At 42.1% G+C, this 8177-nt stretch overlaps 1 pseudogene; it reads left to right on the top strand.

Annotated features, from left to right (window-relative positions):
* The first annotated feature begins 6902 nt into the window (after positions 1-6902).
* On the top strand, positions 6903-7970 carry LOC146618516 (spastin pseudogene; annotated as a pseudogene).
* Positions 7971-8177: the final 207 nt, after the last annotated feature.

The raw sequence follows: 8177 nt of genomic DNA, 5'->3' as shown, positions 1-8177 counted from the left end.
AGAAATTATTTAAACATGCCTTGTAACTGAGAGGGCAGAATGATCGCTGTTGGCACCTGTAGATGAAACAGACATTGCAAACTTGCCAAAATCCCTATGGTCCACTGGACCAACAGATGTCGGCCTGATAAAAAACGCTGACTCAATACAAGTAAAGGTAATTTCAAAACACAGACCAATGAAGCCGCAATATCCACTATCTGCAGAAGCAAAGGCAGGAATTCGCCCAGTGATTGCAGACATGGAAAAAGCGGGAATATTAGTAAAAACAAATGAAACAATTTGTAACACGCCTATCTTCCCAATTAAAAAGGCAAACACAGGAAAGTATAGGCTTGTACATTACCTGAGAGCCATCAACGAGATAACTGAGCAAATTCCACCAGTAGTTGCCAATCCTCACACCATCTTAAATCAAGTGACACGGAAAGAACAGTGGTTTTCAGTGATAGACTTATCAAACGCGTTCTTCTCTGTACCACTGCACCCTGGCTCACGCGGGTTGTTTGGTTTCACATTTGATGGGCAAAAATACACCTACACAAGGCTACCACAGGGTTTCCAAAACAGCCCCACCCTGTATGCAGAAGCTTTAAAGAAATCTATGTCTTTTTGCACTCTGCCTGCTCCAGGACAATTCCTATTATATGTAGACGACATCCTGGTCACCGGACACACGCAGGTCGACTGCAAAGCAAATACTTTGAAGGTATTGAGACATCTGGCAGAACAGGGTCACAAAGTCTCACAACACAAGCTACAGCTCTGGAGCCAGGAAGTTACATACCTTGGCCACAAACTCACAGGAGAGGGCAGGACACTGTTAGACAGCAGAAAACTAGCAGTGCAGAACGCAGCAAAACCTCTCACAAAGCAGCAAATGATGAGCTATTTAGGCCTATGTAATTTCTGCAGATGCTGGATTCCCAAATACGCACTTTTAGTGCAGCCTCTGCAGGATCTGATCTATGGCAAACACTTAGCTCTAAAAGACAAAATAGAGTGGACACCAAAAGCAGAAAAAGCATTTCATGATCTAAAACTTGCGCTACAAACACGTACAGTTTTAGCATTGCCAGACTATGACAAGCCTTTCTATTTGCATGTAGACGGAGGCTCAGGCTACATGAGAGCAGTGCTAACTCAAGCATTTGGCGAGAAGCAAAGGCCTCTAGCATTTTACTCATGCAGATTAGACTCAGTAGCAGCAGGACTACCGTCGTGCGTGCAAGCTTGTGCGGCTGCAGCGGAAGCAGTGAAAAAGTCCGCTGACCTTATCCTCGGACACACCCTGATTATCAAGGTGCCACACGCTGTGACCTCGATCCTACTGCAAGCAAATCTATCATATCTGACACATGCAAGACAGCTTTCATATGTAGGCATCCTATTGTCACAGTCGCACATCACAATCGAGAAATGTGGTCAGCCAAACCCAAGCACTCTCCTCCCCACAGAGGAGGATGGTGAACAACACTGTTGTATGCAAAAATTAGATGAGGACACGAAACCAAGAGCAGATATCTATAGCACACCACAGCAAAGCTACAAGAACGTTTTTGTAGATGGCTCTGCAGCAAAAGATAGCTTGGGGAAAAGCCGTGTGGGTTATGCAGTAACCACAACTGATACTGTAATAGAGGCAGAGCCCCTCACCTCCTCTCACTCAGCCCAGAGTGCTGAGCTAACTGCTGTTATTAGAGCTTGTGAGCTACACAAAGGCGAAGCAATAAACATCCACACTGACAGCCAATACGTTTTCGCTGCAGTTCATCATTTCGCTAAGATATGGCAAAACAGAGGAATGGTAACGTCCACTAAACTGGATGACCTTTAACTAGCGAACCCATAGACAAGTCAATCAGAGAAACCACACTAGCAGAATGGATGACTGAACTGTTAAAAAAACAAAGACATAGTACTGAACAACCAACTGCCGGATGATTCTTCTCCAGTTTCTTCCAGATTGAAGCCAGGTGATTGGATCCTGATCAAGGTCCTCCAGCGGAAAAGCTGGAGCACACCAAGGTGGGAAGGCCCCTATCAGGTTCTTCTGACGACCCCTACAGCCTGCAAAATAGCTGAAAGGCCGTCGTGGATACACCAGAGTCACACTAAGAAGGTTGAGCCCAACACATAGACTCCAGCTCTCTCCAAACCTCTTTGTGTACCGCCTGGTGGGGAGTAGGGTCACAGGTGGCAACACAGGTGATTTCGCTCCTCTGGCCAGGGGTCGCCACACGGGAGGCCTAAAGAGGCTGCAGTCGGGAAGATCGCTCCCTTGACTCAAACCTAGCCTACCTGCCCGGTGTGGGGACCAATCGTGATGCCTGACATGGAGATGGAGATGGAGGAATTAGAGGAGCTGGAGGAGGAGCAGACGAGCAGCCCAGAAGAAGAAGCCCCCAGAAGCCCACAATGGAGAGATCGCTTAAACCCCCAGAACTGGTCTGAAAACTGCTACTTGACCATATGCATAACCCTGTGTTTTCTATTCATCATCTCAGTGTTTACAGCACTCGCCGCCATCTGCATGGACATAGCCTGCAGGGACAACCCCTGCAATCCCTACTGTCCAAGAGGATATGGTGTTGACCCCAATGGCACCAACCCCTGCGACCTATGGAAACAAGACCAAGAGATCACCCACAGTAAAAGATGGACACACGACGATTCACACCTATGTGACCTGACACAGGACCATGACCACCCCTGGATGAACAACGCTTGGTACCGCTATGTGTACGATAGAACACATACATTCCAGACAACATACACTCACCTAACATGACCGACGCTCTAAACGTGCTGAAACAAATTAGAAATGCAGAACAAAAAGACAAAATATTAGATCCTGAAGATTGGTTAACATGGTTATTGAACGGATCGTGGAGGTCCCTGTTGATTAAAGGACTTGTTGGAATTGCCTCCTTACTCTTATTAATGTGTGTTTTCACAACCTGTGTAATACCCTGCTTTAAGAAAATGGTGTCAAATATGATAGCTCATTCCGTTAATGCTTATGTAGCAGTGCATAATCCCGCAGCCTATGACAGCGATCAGAACCCGGACAGTGAAGAAGATGACGACTATGTGTAGTTTCCGTCTGTACTTAGTCAATGACGTGGCAATTGAAAATGTTTCACAAGTGATTGTCTACTGAACTCAATAAAGTTACAGATGAAATATTTGAACAACAGGAGGGAATGTTAGAAGAATTTAAGTTGTACTATGATTTATTCACTTATGCATTAAGGTTTTATTACTTAGCATGCTTCAGAATGTTCATATATTTCACAGGGACATTAGAAGTAACTCTTAAAGTTTAAACTGCAGATGTCTATTATTAAAAGATACCTCCGTTATGAAGCTTTCGAATGTATTGCAATGCTCATATATTTGTGTATCACATGCCATTACATCCTGTCACGTACACACACACACACACACAGAACACACACACATGCTGATAAATATGCTTGAAAAACAGGAAATGCAACTGTCCCTTTGTATAAATAAATCTGACTGCAAGGCCTCGGGTGTGGATCTCCTTCGAGCTTCCACCCGTGCACGTCTTCATTGTTGAACCTTGAACAACAGTCTGAGTGTTTTTATTCAACCTGTAGAATGTCTTGTTTAATTTAAATAAACCATTGACATTTCCTGAGAGAAATTCTGCCAAAAACATAACTAAAAATGCAGTCTTATGAAAGTAAGGCTTATTTGCCCAGACACCCATAAACCAATCAGCAAAAAGCCTTTCTTGTTAACAAAATCACTATTGCCAGTTTCTTAAATATGAATATTCACAAGTGAATTTTCTACATGGCTGCTGGTATCACAGCAACACATGGACCACTATTCTGAGTCCTGGGTTAATAATAATTGGAATCAATTTAATTTTAATCAATTTAAACACCTTTGTAACCAGTGAGCTAAAAACATGATGGAAAAGCAAAACTTCTAAGAGATCTGTGTCTGTACTATTATGTAGATATCTAAAAATTGGGGCATTGTGGGCTCCAGGAAGTTTCTCCTTCTCCCTCTCTCTCACACACACACGCACGCACATACATACAATACCTTAATGCAACTCCTATCTGTGGGGTCAATGGGAGTTGGTTTGGGACGGACCACTCTGATGTCGTCACTGCTGCACTCAAGAACAGACCATAGCTCTAGTACCAGGGCCCGAATAAAGCCTGAGACAGAACACGGAGAAATTTGTTGTACCAAACATTTATTTGAAATAGCAGCAACTAAAATTATTAACAGTGCTTTAATAAATAAACGACTGACTTTGTTATTGTGTCCAATCTTTTAAAGAAATCTGTCTTTGCATTGCTGGCACCGTTTTGATTGGAGGATTTGAATCTCAGGAAGGAAGGAATTTATAATGCCACTCCCTTTGATCCCATTTAATCTCTTCCCTGTTGCACTTTGGCCTGTCAGTAACTACATTTGAATTTTGCAGCTCAAGCTTGCACATAAAGGCTGGATAAAAACGTTAATGCAATCAAAATGTACGCAGCCCTCGCTGGAAAACTGGGGATACAGTACAGTACATAAATGATGAAGCAAAGACAAAACATTAGTGTCATGGAAGAAGAAATAGTCAGTGCATCACGGGAAGCTCCCAGCAATAAAACCTGCATTTGTATTGACACATAAACCTTAATTTGTGAGCAATTTTCAGTGTATTTCAGTTAAATTAATGAGACAAATATAACAAAAGGGATTTTATACTTAGAAGAAGAATATGAAATTGAAATATTAAACTAAGAAAACTATAAATACTGCAGTTCTAGAGTTACAGATATACAATTAAGCTTTGCATATCAGTGCTGTATAACCCAGGGAATGTACTTTTTTTTTTTTTTATAATTGAATAGTAATGGAAATCATGAACTGTTTTTCAGAGGTCATAGATCAAATGAGCAGTAGAGTTTTTCTCACAGAATGGTTCTTTCACATAGAAATCAGTGTGTGCTGCAGGTTTAGCAAATGGCCCATCATTTGTAAGCTCTGTCTGGACTATATCACTTTTTGAGGTCATCCTTCTTTCTGTCAGTCTGCCTTTTTATCGATGGCACAAACATATGTCACATCATGGAACACATGAGTGCTCCACAGCCAGCGCTGCTCAACACAGCAGGGAACTGTTCTTGCGTGGGTAAAGTCATAGGAGAGAATAGGTTTCAGAACGCAGCGGTGCTGTTATAAGCGAAGGGCTGATAAGTAATCAGACTTCTTTTCCCATAACCAGTTGAGTCGCCCCTTCTAGCCAATAGAAAGAATGCAGGATTAAAATATTTGTTCACTAGCTTCATTTTTTGACCTCTTTTGACAAGAGTACGGTATTTCCTGGAGCCTTTTGCATATGGATAAACCTAGTATCAGTATACAACTGATATGTGAATCCATTTATCAAAAAAGAACGCCTCTTCTTACTCTTTCTTACCCAAACAAAAACGGTTTGACAAATACATTTCTCCCTAAGCTGCCTTAAGTCTCCTTTATACCGACAACACAAAAACAACAACAACAACTTATAATATAAGCCTTAAGCATCACAGCTGACAAGTGTTTGTTGTGTCCAAATAACTGCAATAGTACCTGAACTGTGCAGAGCCACAACTCCCGGAGCAGTTGCTGCCACCTGTGTCACCATCACCCCGTAGCCAAACTTCTCGCAGCTGCTCACCTACAGAAAACACACAGAAATCTCATACCCCTAGAAATATTTCAGCCTTTCACTATCACAGTTTTTGGTTATCAGGTAAAAAATGAATGAGAGTTTGGAAAAAGGATGGAAAAGGTTTAGGTCAAATGTAGTACTAATGTATCATAAAGGGAGATGTGTAAGTAAATCTGGGATTCTGGAAAGGCACAACATAATGTAGTTAAACATGCTGTGGAGAATTTAAATTGTAAATTGATATTGGAGTGTGCAGGCCCTTCATTAATTACAACACAATGCCACAACTAAAAATAGACAAAATATAATTACATTCCATAATTAAAGTGTAATGCCAAACTAGAGAAGCAATTACAATGGTGCGTAAACAATGGCAGTAAATTAAGCCCACGGGGGATCAGCTAAGGTTTGCAGCAAGCCTGAGTGTTTGTGTGTTTACAATTTGAATCTTAGACTCAGACCCTGTGACAAGGTCTGTGAAAACCACGTTTTTATGCCTGAAATACTACAGTACTACACTCCCACCAGATGAGCTCATGCAGCCTGTCACGAACCGGGACATACAACCATGACAAAACAGGAGATGCACACACAATTTATTGTGTTATTAATTTAGATCAACTGTGCTAATATAGTATACCAAAATGAAAACAATAACTCAAATTTCAGATATTTGAGGTTGTGCTGAAAATAATGGTGCCAAATAAGGCAAGAAAAACATATTTTAAAGGTGAAATATAGAGGTAAAATCAAAAATAGTCAAGAACGGCCAATTATACCCTGGACCACAGAGGGTTAAATTTGAAAACGGTTTAAAAAAAAACATCCCCATTCTAAAATGTCATGTGACAATCTGATTCATGAAGAGTGATGATGTCACAAGGACATGTGATGATGTCACAAGGACATGTGATGATGTCACAAGCACATGCCTTTGAGCCTTTGAAGTTTTTCTATAAATAGGGGTCAGGAGCAGCAAGTTTTAGTCAGTTTGTTCGCAGCCTTCAAACGTTCGACCAGAGCTATATTTGAAAGTATTTGTAAACCTCTGTAACATCACGCTCCAAAGCCCTGTGACGTTTCTGTGTTCTGTGACGTTGTCCCAAAGAAAGACCTTTAAATGCGATAAATAGCCTAAACGTTTTCGTTTATGACTAGTTTACCGTGTTATGACTGTGAACAGGGGGGAAGTCGCGCAAGAGAAATGTCGACCAAAACAATTGCAAGTAAGCCAAAGTCAGTTCCTAAAAGTCAACCCGCAGGTGTTTCCACCACCATCAGACCCTCCACTTCTGTAAGACCTCCATTAAGAATAACTGATGCAAAGAAAACCGCTCGGGTGGGAAAAACTCAGAATGGAAGACCGGCAGCTGTGAAACAGCCCCCGAAGAGGGATATGAAAAAGAATGTGGACAGTAAACTGGTCAGCTTAATTACAAATGAAATTGTATACAGTGGAGCGACTGTGTCATTTGATGACATCGCAGGGCAGGATCTGGCAAAGCAAGCACTTCAAGAAATTGTCATCCTTCCTGCCTTAAGACCTGATCTCTTTACTGGTCTGAGAGCTCCTGCACGTGGCTTGCTTTTATTTGGCCCACCAGGAAATGGGAAGACCATGCTCGCCAAAGCAGTTGCTGCAGAGTCTAATGCAACATTCTTCAACATCAGTGCTGCTAGTTTGACCTCCAAATATGTGGGAGAAGGCGAGAAGCTCGTACGAGCACTCTTTGCAGTTGCAAGAGAGAGACAGCCCTCAGTAATCTTCATCGATGAAGTGGACGGCTTGCTCTGTCAAAGGAGGGAGGGGGAGCACGACGCCTCTCGCCGTTTAAAAACTGAGTTCCTCATTGAGTTTGACGGGTTGCAGTCAGGAAAGGATGACAGAGTACTTGTAATGGGAGCAACGAACAGGCCCCAGGAGCTCGATGAAGCAATATTAAGGCGCTTTGCAAAAAGAGTATATGTGACCTTACCCGATGAGAAGACAAGATTTACGCTGCTGAAAAATCTTTTGGGAACGCACGGGAGTCCACTGAGCCAAGACGAACTGTCCTGTCTTGCAAAAGTGACTGAAGGATATTCAGGGAGCGATTTGACAGCATTAGCCAAAGATGCTGCACTTGGCCCAATAAGAGAGTTGGCACCAGAACAAGTCCGTGTTATAGCTGCTGCTGAGGTGCGCAACATTAAGATAAAAGACTTTGAGGATTCTCTGAAGCAAATCAAACCAACTGTTAGTCCAGCAACTCTTAACATGTACACCAAATAGAACAAAGATTTTGGTGGTCCTTCTTCAATAAATCCAAATCCAGTCAGGCTGGATGAAACAGAGTGCAAAAATAAAGAGCTTCTTCAAGAGAAAGAGCAACAGGAAAAAGAAAAAAAACGTATTCTCCAGGACTTGGAGAGAAGAAATCTACAACTGAACAAATTAATACAATGAAGGACAGAACACCTGAACTGGAAGGAGAAGTAT

The sequence above is a fragment of the Diplotaxodon limnothrissa genome, linkage group LG14 (genome assembly GCF_057381915.1).
Source record: "Diplotaxodon limnothrissa isolate DT_005_m linkage group LG14, D_limnothrissa_male_GT1.1, whole genome shotgun sequence".
In the NCBI taxonomy this organism is placed as follows: domain Eukaryota; kingdom Metazoa; phylum Chordata; class Actinopteri; order Cichliformes; family Cichlidae; genus Diplotaxodon; species Diplotaxodon limnothrissa.
This window is presented reverse-complemented; position numbering and strand designations above follow the sequence as displayed.